The sequence below is a fragment of the Castor canadensis genome, chromosome 7, assembly GCF_047511655.1.
Source record: "Castor canadensis chromosome 7, mCasCan1.hap1v2, whole genome shotgun sequence".
In the NCBI taxonomy this organism is placed as follows: domain Eukaryota; kingdom Metazoa; phylum Chordata; class Mammalia; order Rodentia; family Castoridae; genus Castor; species Castor canadensis.
In genome coordinates this window covers 2,736,780-2,749,756 of record NC_133392.1, presented here as the reverse complement: position 1 = coordinate 2,749,756, position 12,977 = coordinate 2,736,780, and positions in this window count along the sequence as shown.

Below are 12,977 nucleotides of genomic sequence, written 5' to 3'. Positions count from 1 at the left end.
TTGTCTCTTAAGCTGATCAATAATTACAAGTCCTCATTAACTGATGCTTACCATGTACCTTGGAGTGACAGAGCTATAGAAAAACTCTATGCTCACCTACACTTGTAATGAACAGGTTTGCCAAATTCATGCATCTATAAAACCATTAAAAAAAAAAAAGCAGAGGTTGTATCAGTCCTTGACCACAGCCCCTGTATAGTATAGTGCCATCCAAGGATAAATGAACTGTTTGGAAAATCAACCCATCCATTTCATTAAACGATTCACTTTTAATAAAATTTGATTTTTATGCTTCATACATATCTTTTGAAATGTAGATAATGTATTTATGTTGTTTGGTTAATTTTGCACCTGTAATAATGTAGAAAAATCTAACCCTGAAAAGAGATGTTCTGAACACTCAGAGCCTTTGGTCACTGGAAATTAAAAGTGTATACATATTTATCCAAATCGCATTAATGTTTGTGTGCAGAGAAGCGAGGTGGAACAATGAGCAACACGCGTTCAAGCATAGGCGCCCGTTCCACTGCGATAAGATTCTGTGGGAGAAGAAGAATGGAGATACAAGTTTAAGATGCAGAGAGAGAAAAATATTAAATTTGTGACTTAAAGAAGAGCCAGGCCATGAACTTTTATAATATGTGATGTGGGTCTGGAAAGCCTTGCTATTTAGACTCATCTGATGCGCTTAAGTCTGATGAACCAGTTTCATTTTAAGATGCTAGTGTTGACAGTCCACCAGAATTGACATCCTGCTCCATTATTTACCCGATGAAAACCTTTAGAAGTTGCCTTAGTCCATTTGCTGCTGTAACAGAATCCCTGAGATTAGCTAATTTATGAAGGACAGAAACTTAATTGGCTCATGATTATGGAGGCTGAGAGGTCCAGCATCAAGGAGTGTCTTCTTGCTGGGTTATCCCATGGTGGAAGGTGAGAGAACGAGGGGCTCAGATGGCACTTCTGCAATGACGCCAGTCCTACCTGAAGGAGCAAAGGCCTTGTGGCCTAATCACCTCTCAAAGGTTCTACCTCTTAGTGAGGTTAGAATAGCAATTAAATTTCAACATGAATTTTGGATGGCACAAACATCCAACCCATAAGGGAAACCAACTTGGGAATTCCAAGGGGTGTCTGATATCCCATAGGCTCTGCTTCACCCCGCTGAGAGGTACAGAAGGTAGGGTAGGAAGGCTGGATAAATCCAGTCCTTCCAAAAGCATTATGGCAACCTTGATGTAGTTGTTCTCACTGTTTTACTAGAACAAGATTACAAAGTTTTAGAATAATTACAGATTTCTAAAAAGGTTACAAAGTTATATGGATCATTGCAGGGCATCCAAATCTGTTCCTCTGTTGTAACACCTTCTGTTTCTATGTTCTTTGTCGCAACTAATGCATGCTATTCTTCATTAAATTCCATATTTTGCTCCTGTCCCCTTGGTTTTTATCCTGTGTCTTTTTCTGTCCCGTGATCCTGTCTGTGATCCCTTATAACATTTAGCTGTCACATCTCCTTCATGCTTCTTGGCTGTGATGGTTCTCAGAGTTCCCCTGATTTGGTGACCTTGACAAACGAGTATGGAACAGGTATTCTGTAGAATGTATCTCAATTGGAATTCATCTTGGGCTTTTTTTTTTTTTTAATAATGAGGCTGGGGTTATGGATGGAGGGGTACCGAGTCAAGTGTCTTTTTGCAAATACCTTCAAGGTGTGTCCCACCAGCCCATCTGATCCCTTGCTTATGTCATCCAGATCACCAGACTGAGGTGGTTTCGTTAGATTTCTCCCTCTGTGCTGTTCATGAACTGCATATCTGATGGAGAGGACAGAGGGGCCAGTGCCCTGGGGCTGGGGCTCTGGGACCTTGCTCCTAAGATTCTGGACTCACAGGGTAGCCAGCTGCCCAGTGATACCGGTGAGGCTGCCCTATGCCCTGTCATGGCTGGGACTGAGAAACTGCCAGAAAATCCAGAAAAAAGTGGCTTATTTGGTGTAAGCATTTATTTGGCACAATGAGGAATGACCCTTAAGTTTTTGTGTGGCTCTGTCACTCCTGATGGCTGTGCAGGGTCACTTGGACTGCCTGGCAGAATCCATCAATCTACCTTGGCTCTCAGGAACGGTGACTTCCAATATAGTGAAGGGAGGTCAAGTGAGGAGCTGGTGCTAACTCTCCCTCTGAAGTTGTTATAAATTTTTTCCCAAAGTATTTCAGGAATCTGCTTGGGAAACATCTCTGATTTAAGCTTCTATTTGGAGGGTGTGTGTTTGCAAAGAAAATGTGCGGAGAAGCATTTCCTTCCGATTGAGTACAAAGTAAGACTATTTTCATCAAATGTACCCCAGCCTTTATAGCTAAGAAGGCGTTGAATTTTGAACGAGGCATCTCATTCTACAAATGTCTTCCTGGAATGACCTTCGGGGGATTTATAACCCTGCCAGCTAGGCCTCAATAACTCATATCCACATCTTGTTGACAGAGCACCATTCTTCTTTGTGTTTACCTTTTTCCAACTGGAGTTCCAAGCCACCCTTGAAGGCCCAACATTTGCCATCAGTGAAGGCAGGCCACCATTCCTAGCAACCCATCAAAAGTATCAGAGTTGATTTGGAATTTAAAGATCTAGTAGGTTTGTTGAACATCAGTTGTTTCTTTATTACTGTATTTTATGCTAATGGTAATTTTCTGTCCATTGGGAGAGTTGAGGAGGAAGGAACCCAGGTCACCTGCAGGTGCCCAGGCTTGTGAGAACACTTAGGAACCTAGAAAAGATGTCGCTTAACACAACCCCAGTTTTGAATTGAACTCCAGGGTGAGATGGTTACCATTCTTTTAAGGTGTTGTGTTTTCTATTCGTGTTCAGCGTAAACTCAAAAACAACCTCTGTCCTAAGTCCTGGCTGCAGCGTTTACCCGTGCCTGTCTGTACATTGTGTCTCTGCTCACCCAGTTTACTTTCAGAAACAGACAGTTATTGGGGAACAGCTGGAATGGTTTCCCTAGTCCCGCAGAGAAAAGGATCCTGGTACTTTAATATTACTAACCTCCTGTTATTAAGTTCTCACTACTGCTGTGCTGCTCTTCTGTGATTTCTTACTTGTGAATATTAAGTGGTGTTTTTATTGATGACATATTGTTCTTTTTATGGGCATCGTGAAATCTCATGTCCTGAGCAGCTGCAGGAGTGAGAGTGACACTCGGGAGCCTCTGCAAGGTGACTAGGGAGTTTCATATGTCTGTAGAGGTGTGGGCACGGAGGACCAAAGCCTTTTTTAGCAGCGGGGACTCCTTTAGGTGATGGGATTGGTACAAATGGAACGGTAGACAGCAGGAGGTGTGTGAGGAACAGAGGTGTTGTAACGGAAGAGTCCACTACGTTGGGCTCCCTCACTGGGCCTGGGGACTGGATTCCTGCTTCTGAGCCCCTCCTTCACCCCATGCAGAGGAAGAGCCTGGAAGTAAGAAGCAAGCACAGATGCTTAGGAACCAGCAGGTTTCCAGGTGTCCTCATTTGCCAAGAGTGGGAACTCAGCCCCTTGCTGTCTGTCGTGACTCAGGCATCACATGTGGGGGGATGACCTGTGAATGCTCCTGGGACAGGGACATTTTCAATCCTCATCCAAAGGTGACCTCTGGGAGGCATTTCCTCTTTTGATGTGGTAAAGGCCATGCCTATGGGCATTTCTTTCCTGATTTTAGTAACAGAAGAACTTCTTAAGTTTTTCAGTTGCTAAATCTTATTATTCTCACAAAGCCTGAGAGCTCTCCACTGCTCTCTGAGTATGAGGCTACAGGGAGCTTCAGAGGGTGTGTGAGGGGGTGTGTGTCCTACTAGGAGGGAGGTGGCATGGAGCAGGTGCAATTCAGATATGCCTGTAGGTGTTGGTGGGAGTCGGCCAGTTCATGTCCCATCCCCAAAGATGACCAAGGAGCAGGGTCTGCCCTGGGCTGTGGATTCTTCCTCTGGGATGAGTCTGTAAAACCACTGTCATGAAACCTGGGAGAGGTCCATTTGCTGTGGGATATCAAATGCATTGGGATTGTAAAAAGAATTCATCATAATCTTATTCTACATGGGTGAATGTGTCAGGGAGAGAGAGAGAGAGAGAGAGAGAGAGAGAGAGAGAGAGAGAGAGAGAAACCATTTTTTGTTGTTGTCTGTGAAGACACCAACAATGTGATTCTTTAAAATTGAATAAACCAAGCAAAGAGAAAATAGATGTCACTGTAAAATATCATTTGATTGACAAATAGATAGATTGATTGATCCTCCAAATGTTCCTTGAGTGTCTCTCCTACAGGTCAGGCACTGCTTACACAAGGATAATGGGACTAACAAGATGGATGTGGTTCCTGCCGTATCCGAGCTTCATCCACTGGGAGAAGACAGACATCAATCAAATCATTATGAGTCGTAATTTAATTATAGGTGGAATAACTAATAGAGAGGGAAATGCCATGGGGATAGTATGGGTAGCTAGGGACATCATTCTGATCTATTTAAAAGTCAAGAGCCCCAAACCAGGCATCCTATCTAGGAGAAGCAGGTAGGCAAGGCACCCCAACACCTGACAGCAGGTTGGGTCCAGGAAGCTACAGACAGCTCTCTCCTGGTCTTCACAGTGGCTGAGAGACAGGAGTTTCATGGGTGTGCCTGGGGGTGGGCTGTGGGTTTCCCTGGACGTTGTCAACGGAGGTGTACAATTTGGATGCTTGTGAACATTGTGCTTGGGGATCTCCGAGTGGCACATCAAGTTTTGCCAAGTTTCCAATCAAACTAATTAGGAGAGGTGGCTCTTCTAGGTAAATCATTTCATCACCACATCGGTGCTGAACACGTTCCCTTGGCGAGTACAGAGTACTTAGGAAACAGCATCAAGTCCAAGCTGCTCTCTAAAAATAAACACAAACTGATTGCCACCTGCTTCAAAATCAGACTTGATAGAGAGCAGAAAGAGCATTTATTTCCATACTAATTTCTTTTGGAAAATAATTCTGAATGTCCCTATCCTAAAACTCTTTCTGAAAAATGAAGCTCTGGTTGAATTTGTTAGAATCTGAGAAGAAAGCAGAGTGGCCCCAAAGCCCAGATGACGGAAAGAAAACAACTGTAGGGTGCTGGGATCAGGGCTGCTGGTCCACTCATCTCCCCAGGGAGAAAAGGTGGCCCTCAGCTATAAGTCTCTCCTCTTCCAAAGTGACAATGGAGTCTGCTGCTTTTTCTGGGGAAACTAGGTACATTTTAAACTGCATTTTCAATCAACAGGTGAGTCGAAGTTTCAATTTATTGAACAGTGCAATTGTTGGTGGGGGGAGAGGGTTAAAACTGGAAAGGACTTTGAGATTGTTGTCTACAATTCCTTCCTTTTCATACAGGTAAGATGAGGAGTTGGCGAGTGGTCCAGAAGTTCCTATGTAACCCAGCCAGCTTTCCTGTCCTGGTGGACTCAAATATTTTTTGTCACTTCCTTCTAAAACCCTCTTCTTTTTCTTTTTAAGTGAGGTTTAATCTGAATTTTCTACAGGGAAAAGTAGAGAGCTTTGAGACCGAGATGGGGTGCCTCTGAGGGTGCCCTCTCCCTAAGCCAGGCCAGCAAGGTCCCTGCAGTGCGTCCACTGCCCCGTTAGGCCGTCACCCCTGACTTACGTGATGATCTTATAATGAGGAGGACACCTTATTAACGCAACAGGACCTTCCCGGGAATCTTTGTTTTAAGGGGCAAAAAAAGCTCTTGAAAAGGCAGCAGCCCCTCTTCACAGATTTCTATCATATGACTCAATCAGACAGAAGCCCAGGGAAAGGGTGACTTGTGCTTTGGAGTGTGGACACAAAAGGAGGAGGCCTCTTCTGTGGGAACTCATTCTAGAAACATGACCCTTTCTGCTTCATTAATTGCTGCTTTCTATCAATATCAGAGTGCTTCATCTAAAACTAGCCAGCTCTTCCCAGTTAAATCTGTGATGGAAAAAATGAGGTAGGCTTTAAAATCTGTGATGTATTCCTTGGGCCTTTAGAGTTCAGTACTGTGTTGTAATTGTGCGAACTATGACCGAAAGTGGTAACTGTGAGTAGATTTAAGTACCACCAGAGAGCAGAGGGTCAAAATGCATACTTGCCTCTGGGGCACAGAGCGGGTTCTCAGCCAGAGGAGCGGCTTTGAAGTTGTTGGTCGGTGAGCTCAATTGACTGTATCCTCAGGAATTAGCATCAGAAGTACGGATTTTGGATCTTCTTACAATAGACTCTAAGCTATGGGATGGTGGGTGCTGAGATTGGTCACACATCCATCCATCCATCCATCAATTCATCATCCATCCATCCATCCATCCACACATTCACCCATCATCCACCTATCATTTATCCCTCATCCATTCATCATTCCATCCAAACTATCCATCCATCCATCCCTATCCATCATCCATCCACCCATCCATCCATCCTTCCACCCATCCATCCATCCTTCCATCCATCCACTGCTCCTTGCCTACACTTTGTGCTTTGTGAGTGCAAAGCAGCATGGATGGAATGGATGGTGTGGTAGGATGCAGAATGATGGTGTGGTATTAACTGGCTAATCCTCCTACCCTGAAAGTTCTATTTACACCCATAGTTAAATAAGTTAGAAATAATGACTTCTTTAGTCTAGTCAAGATTAAAAGCACACATTTTAAGCATGTGACCCTAGACTTACTTTTCATCCCTTTTTTCATGGTGGATGACTTATGGATATCCTAGGGTTTTTTCCTGTTCTTCTGGGCTACTCAGAACATAAACAGACTAGAGATTTGCTGTGGCCCCACTTGAGGAATAAAACACCGTCCACCTTTCACAGGCACTACATCCCACTGGCTGTCATGGACACATCTCCCCTCATGGCTGCTGCCTCCTCCTCTGCTTCCAGGAGACAGTGCTCCAGTGCTCTGGTTTGTACTTTCCATTTCACTTTATCATTGCTAAATTTGAGGGACCCAACTTGTAATCTCTTGCACTTGTGATGCCTGTATTGGACTGGCTGGTGCTGTATTTCTTAAAAACAACCAAACTAGTTTTTCCTTCTATCAAATTTAAGCACAACTCAAGCAAAACTTTCCATATTTTTATTATGCTGGTTCTCAGAGAAAACGTGAAATGAGAGAGCAAGGCTAGTGAGTTTGTCTTAAGGAAAGTTTTCAGTTCCTGAAATTTGCATTTTCCTTGACTGGAGTAAATCATGTCTGAACTTGCAAGGACCCCAGGTGGCAAGTGAAGTCTCTTTAAACATCTTGAGTTTTGCCAAGCTCAGGAGGAGCCAGTTTACAGGTGGAATCCAAGTCCCATCTGGGTACCTAAAATCAAGGAACCTGGCATGTCTTTAAGACTCCAGCCATTTCAGTTCAAAGGTTAGAGCCTGCTTCAAATCAGAACCATGAATGAAGGGATAAACTGTGACATCTGAATCCCCACAGTGTGGCTTTGCTTCAAAGCTACAAATTGAGCCTGTGTCTTCCAGTCTTGTGATCCAGGTCCCCACAGGAGGTCAGAGCGTGGTTTGAGTTGTATCTTCAGTCAATGCTGGGTTTGGTTATGGGCTAGAATACCAGTTTCTGCACGTTTCTTATTTTTAGTTTCTATGGGGAGATGGGTAAGTGTTACCTGTGGAAGCCAATAGCAGCTAGCTTCTGGCGTTACCTTGGAGATCTTGCACGTCTAGTTTCATTTCAGCGATCTCAGTTCAGTACACTGTGGTGCTCTCTAACCTTGTACATTCTTGCTACCCCATAAAATAAGAAGAAAGTTTCGGAGCAGTATGGCAGCTGAGGCTCTCCCCAAGCCTACACTCAGTCTGTGTGTCCTGACTGTCAAGTATTGTGCCCTTTGGCCACCTTTGCTCTTGTGGTTTTCTCCACAAGGACACCCATATCTCCTGGTCCTATTCATACAGCTTTTGAAATGGTGACTGTCCCCATGGCTGTCCTGGCACACATTTCTGCTGAACGTCATCCCCAGTGGCCTGGGCACCTTGGTTTTGATCTCTCTTTTCTGTGGGCTCCCATAGGAAGTCATCACTAACTCACTCATCAGACATTTAGCTATCTCCTGTTCTGTGCATGATACTTTGACAGAAAACAGAAAGGAATAAGTCACAGACCCTGCCCTCAGGAAGTTATGGTGCTGCCCAATCTTCTGAAAGACTCAGCAATGCATCAGTATGAACCCTCTCCCCTCCTTTGTTCTTTCTACTGACTTCTGCTCCCCCCATGACACCAATGCCCTTCTTGTTGCTAAGCCCAACAGAAAAGCTCTTGGTTTGACTTTCATGGACACAGCCAGCACCATCTTCTCACAGTGACCATTCCTGTGTCATGGCCCTGTCCTTGTGTCCTCTCATTGTCTGACTGGAGGTAGGACACATAGCATGTTTGTCAGGGGACTCTTAGTCCAGTTTGATTCTCTTGGCCTTGGGGGAAAACTGTGGAAGGAGAGAGAGGAGAAAGGGTGTCCGCATGAATTCCTGACTTCCCCTGTAGCCCTCTTCTTCTGGGAGTTCCAAGAAAAGCTTGAGTTCTTCAGGGTTGGTCACAGGGCTTATTATCATCTCACTAATTCTGCCTATCCTCCACAGGCACTGGACAGACTCATGGTCCCTAGGCCATCCCTGTCCTACTTACTTACTCCTACATCCCTGTTACTTATGTGACTTCAAGCAGACTTTTCTTCCAAGTCCCAGACATAGCCATGGCATCTACTGCTCACCTCCCTTGGTAGTCTCCTGAGTTGTAGTCTGACCATGTCTGAACTTCAGTCAGCATCCTCTGTTCCTTCCCTTGGCAGCTGTCATGTGAGCAAAGTGACAAGCAAACCAAAAGGAACAGCCAAGTTCTCCCCAGGAACCCCCATTTTAACATATGGTTCTGTGTAACAATACTGCTGATCCCAGAAACAAACTCCTCCCCTCTGCTGGTCTGTCTTAAAGTCCACCACCAACTCCAACCCACACTTCTTTCCTAGACAGTCACAATGCTTCCTATCTGCCTTTCTCCCATCCGTGCTGGCCCCATGACATTCCAGTGGGCTACAGTGGTGCAGACTAGGCATAGTCCCCGTCCTGTTGAAACCCTTTAGTGTCTAGGATTGCTGCATCAGGTCCTCTCCTGCCCTTTCCAACTCTGGTCAACCTGCATGGCTATCCTTGTTCACCTCCTTCCATCCACACCAGGATGGTAGCTATCACCTTTCCTTGCTCCTCATCTTTGGGAGACCTTGCTTTTGCTTTGTCCTCTGCTTGGAAGGCTCTGTGTCCACCATGCTTCTCTCCCTGGATGGATACAACCAAAGGCAGTACTAGATGCTTCCAGGATATACTCAGACAGAATTTGCTCCACTTTGATAGCTTAAAGGCAAGTAATTTTTTGTGCAAGTGTTTATTCCCTCTCTGCCACGCTTGACAGGCTGTAAATATACACAAAAGAGTGTGCTGGCTTATTTACTGATGTGTCGCCAAGAACAGGGTTGCACTGGACACTGGAGCTGTGCAGCAGAAGGGCTGGACTATGGGGAGGGAGACAAATTGAAAGCAATCACTTCCGAGTATCCTCAGGGGCCAACCACATTGTCCTGCACACTGGGTACAGCGGGGCCTGAGTTCACTCTTTTCAGGCACCACTCCTTCATCCAGCTCACCTTGTCCCCTCAAGAGGGTGAGAAAGTGTCTGGTGGCTTGCCATCTCTGTGCAACGGTGTTACTGCAGCTTTGAGGATTCAGGGCCCTGGCAGCATGATTAACTCGCATGACACAAGCCATTCCTGCCTTCTCTCCTGGTGACCATCACGTGGAGAGTTTTCTTTTTCAAGTTTACGGCCTCAGTGGCTCGACGGCAGTTACAGTGCCCCTAACAGCTGTTACGCTGTGCAACAGTGGATCAGAAATGAAGCTGAGCTCGGGCTTAATGGAAATTGTCCCTTGAAAGGTTTGAATTTGGAGCGTTTATTCTCCATTAATTTCAAGTAGATTCTAAATTGAGCAAAACAGCCTCTGCCTTTCCTTTCGGTTGTAGGTTTTAGCTGGTAAATGGTTGCTGAGGCTGCCTGGCTTGGTGGTGGACATCGAGACTTGTGGATTTCAGGAAATGTGTTTATCTTCCCAACTCACATCACTCCAGTTGGAGTCTGGTCCCCACTGCCCTTGATCAATGCTGGAGTGTTGAGTGAATTGGGAAGCCCTGCCAAGCTGAAGCAGACAGCACACTGTTTTTGCATGTGCAGACACTGGGAGAGACACACAGACATAGACTTGGGGGAATGCCCTGGATGGAGAAGGGGATGCAAGAATAGCCTTGTTCTGAACCCTGCTCCCTTCCTCAAAGGGCTCTCTCACTGCCTAACCTACCACTGGGACCAATGGCAGTTGCATGTTCTAGGTGAACATTGCCAGCAGGGGTGCTTGAAGATGTCTTTCAGGACACTGCCCATAAGCTGAGAAGCTGACAGCCAGTCCTTCACGACCAAAGATGCTGGTGGTACAGTTGGTGTGCCACCTGCTTCAGAACACATGGAGCCAGGGGTGGATGTGATTTGACAGGTAGCAGTCTGGCTCCAGAAACCATGCTTTACCCATGCCCTCTGACCTGTGAACCCTCACAGAAGCCAGGAACGTAGGTAGCACATATAGAGCGAACTAGTGAGAATTTGGACAGCGTGGTATTTAAGTTACCTACTGTGATCCGTGTAGGAAGTCTAAGCTAGACACTGGTGTGCCACTGATCTGGTACATCATTTGCTGTGATCGTGTCTTCCTCCAGCCTTGAATTCTGCTGGAGAAAATTCTGCCACTGTGTGGTGGCCTTCTCACCGTTTCATCATTCCCAGCTCCTTTGGTCCCTTCCAGGTGGACTTCCCTGCTTGCCTGTCTTCTTTCTGTTCCACTTCACCATCAATCCAAACACTAACAGTTAAGCGTCAGTTCAGTAGGGCACAGACAGGAAATGACCTCGTGCTTTCTAATTGCTGCCTGCCCCTGGGGGTTGTGGCTCCATTCCTACCTCTTAATGACATCTTGCCAGATGTTGTAGAGTTCTGGTCATTTTTTTATTAGTAACAAGCCCAGGTGAATGCACCTTGACCAGTCTCTCCTCCTACCCCATAGGCTCCAGAGACTTGCAATGAGAAAGGCAGGGTCCACTCTTTTATGACCTCCCTCCTTCCATGGGTCCCTGTCTCCAGTGATGTGTTGGAGTGGAAAGACCAGGTCTGAAAGGGGACATGAGTCTCTCAGGTTTCTGGATGATGTCAAGATACTTTGTTGGTTATGTGAAATTCAGAGGAAAACTATGACAAAAGGTGACACCCAAGGCCTTTGAGAATGGAGTCAGGAGGCCATCAGGACACCAGGACTTATGCAGGTATCAGGAAGCTGTTTATGAAAATGAGCTCTTGAGCTGGACACAGGACTGAACTTTTGAACTGAGTTATGGCTGCAAGAGCTGTGACCACTCTTAATGCAATTACTACCTTGAGACCATCCTCACCATCCGTGGTGGGCATTGCAGTCCAGGGGACAGGGACAGCTCCTCTGCAGTCCAGACAGCTCCTCTGCCCCCCACCTTTCTGCACATGTAACGTGTGAAGTTGCCTCCATGTCCAGCTTCTATTCTTTAAAGACCCAGTGCAATCTGAGCTTCTTCAGAGCACTCATCCAGAGCTGTGGAATCTGCATTTTCCTGAATTGCAATTCCTGAAACCTTAAATAAAGCTCTTTTGATTTTGTAATTTTTGAGTTTGAGTTGATTGACAGATGTCGCTGCTTCCTCTGGCCTCTGTATGGTAGATACTCAGTGCTGGCTTGTTGGTTGGTTGTGGATGTCTTCATGAATGGTTGTGGGTGAGCTGTTCAGATCAACCTCATCCAATGCCCATTCTCTCTGCTCAGCAGTCCCTTGCCCCTTGAATTCCCTGTCTGTTGGCTACATATTTGTCTGGTGTATAAGCAAGATTGCTCAAGTCTATTCCCATTGCAGAGTCCACTGGACCCATTGCTCACCAGACTCCCTCCCACAGGGTGTGGAGCCTTGGGGTGATGGGGACAATCACTTCCTGAGGTTGGTATCTGATTCTCTGTTTTTGTAGCTCTTATAGAAGGTGAAGTGTTTTTGATGCCCCTTGGTCCTCATTCCTGGGTTCTGATAGACAAATTTATACTTAATACCTCAATATCAACACAAAGTTTCACTCAACATTAGGGTGCAAATTTAGAGTTTTCTCAAAACCCCCTTTCAACAAATCACTGCCTGCCTCTCCCCAGCCCTGCTCCAGGACTGCCAGCTACACCAGTGACCCCCAACTGCAAAGCAGATGTCCTGACCTCTCTGAGGGTGGGTCTCATCACCTCTCACCTCCTCTCCACCTGTTTCATCCACTTCTTTCTCTTTCTCCTAATCATCACCACGACTCACCAGCCATTGCAGCAGGTTTGCAGCCTCAATGATTGGAAAGTTATCTGGGTTTTCCAGCCATGGAAAGCAATGTATCTTGACAATTGAAAATGCAGGTTTCTGAAGAACTTAAGACAATAGATTTTTGTAAGTTAGCTCATTGAAAATGCTGGCCAGTTTATTCACTAGTTATTGAGATCTTTGATTGCTCACTTTCACTCGAGTCAATTTGGCTCTCTTGTTCATTCTGATAAGATTTTTTTGTACCTCTTTGATAATGTCGTATTGGACTCTGCGCGTAGAACTGGCCAGACTCTCAGCGTCAGTGTCAGCTGTCCTCCTTCTACATCTGTGTGCATCAGTGTCAGATTTTACTTCTGTCCTTTGGCAAGTTGTAAAGGACCAGCTTTGTGCTCAATCATTGTGCTTTAATAAACTGAAATATTTATTGTATCTTCCAGCACTACAGGAGAAAATGGGGAGAAAGAAAACCTTCACATGCCATCTAACTTCTTAGATGGGCCTTTCAGTGATTTGATTCTTCTGGAAAATAAGAAAAGTCACC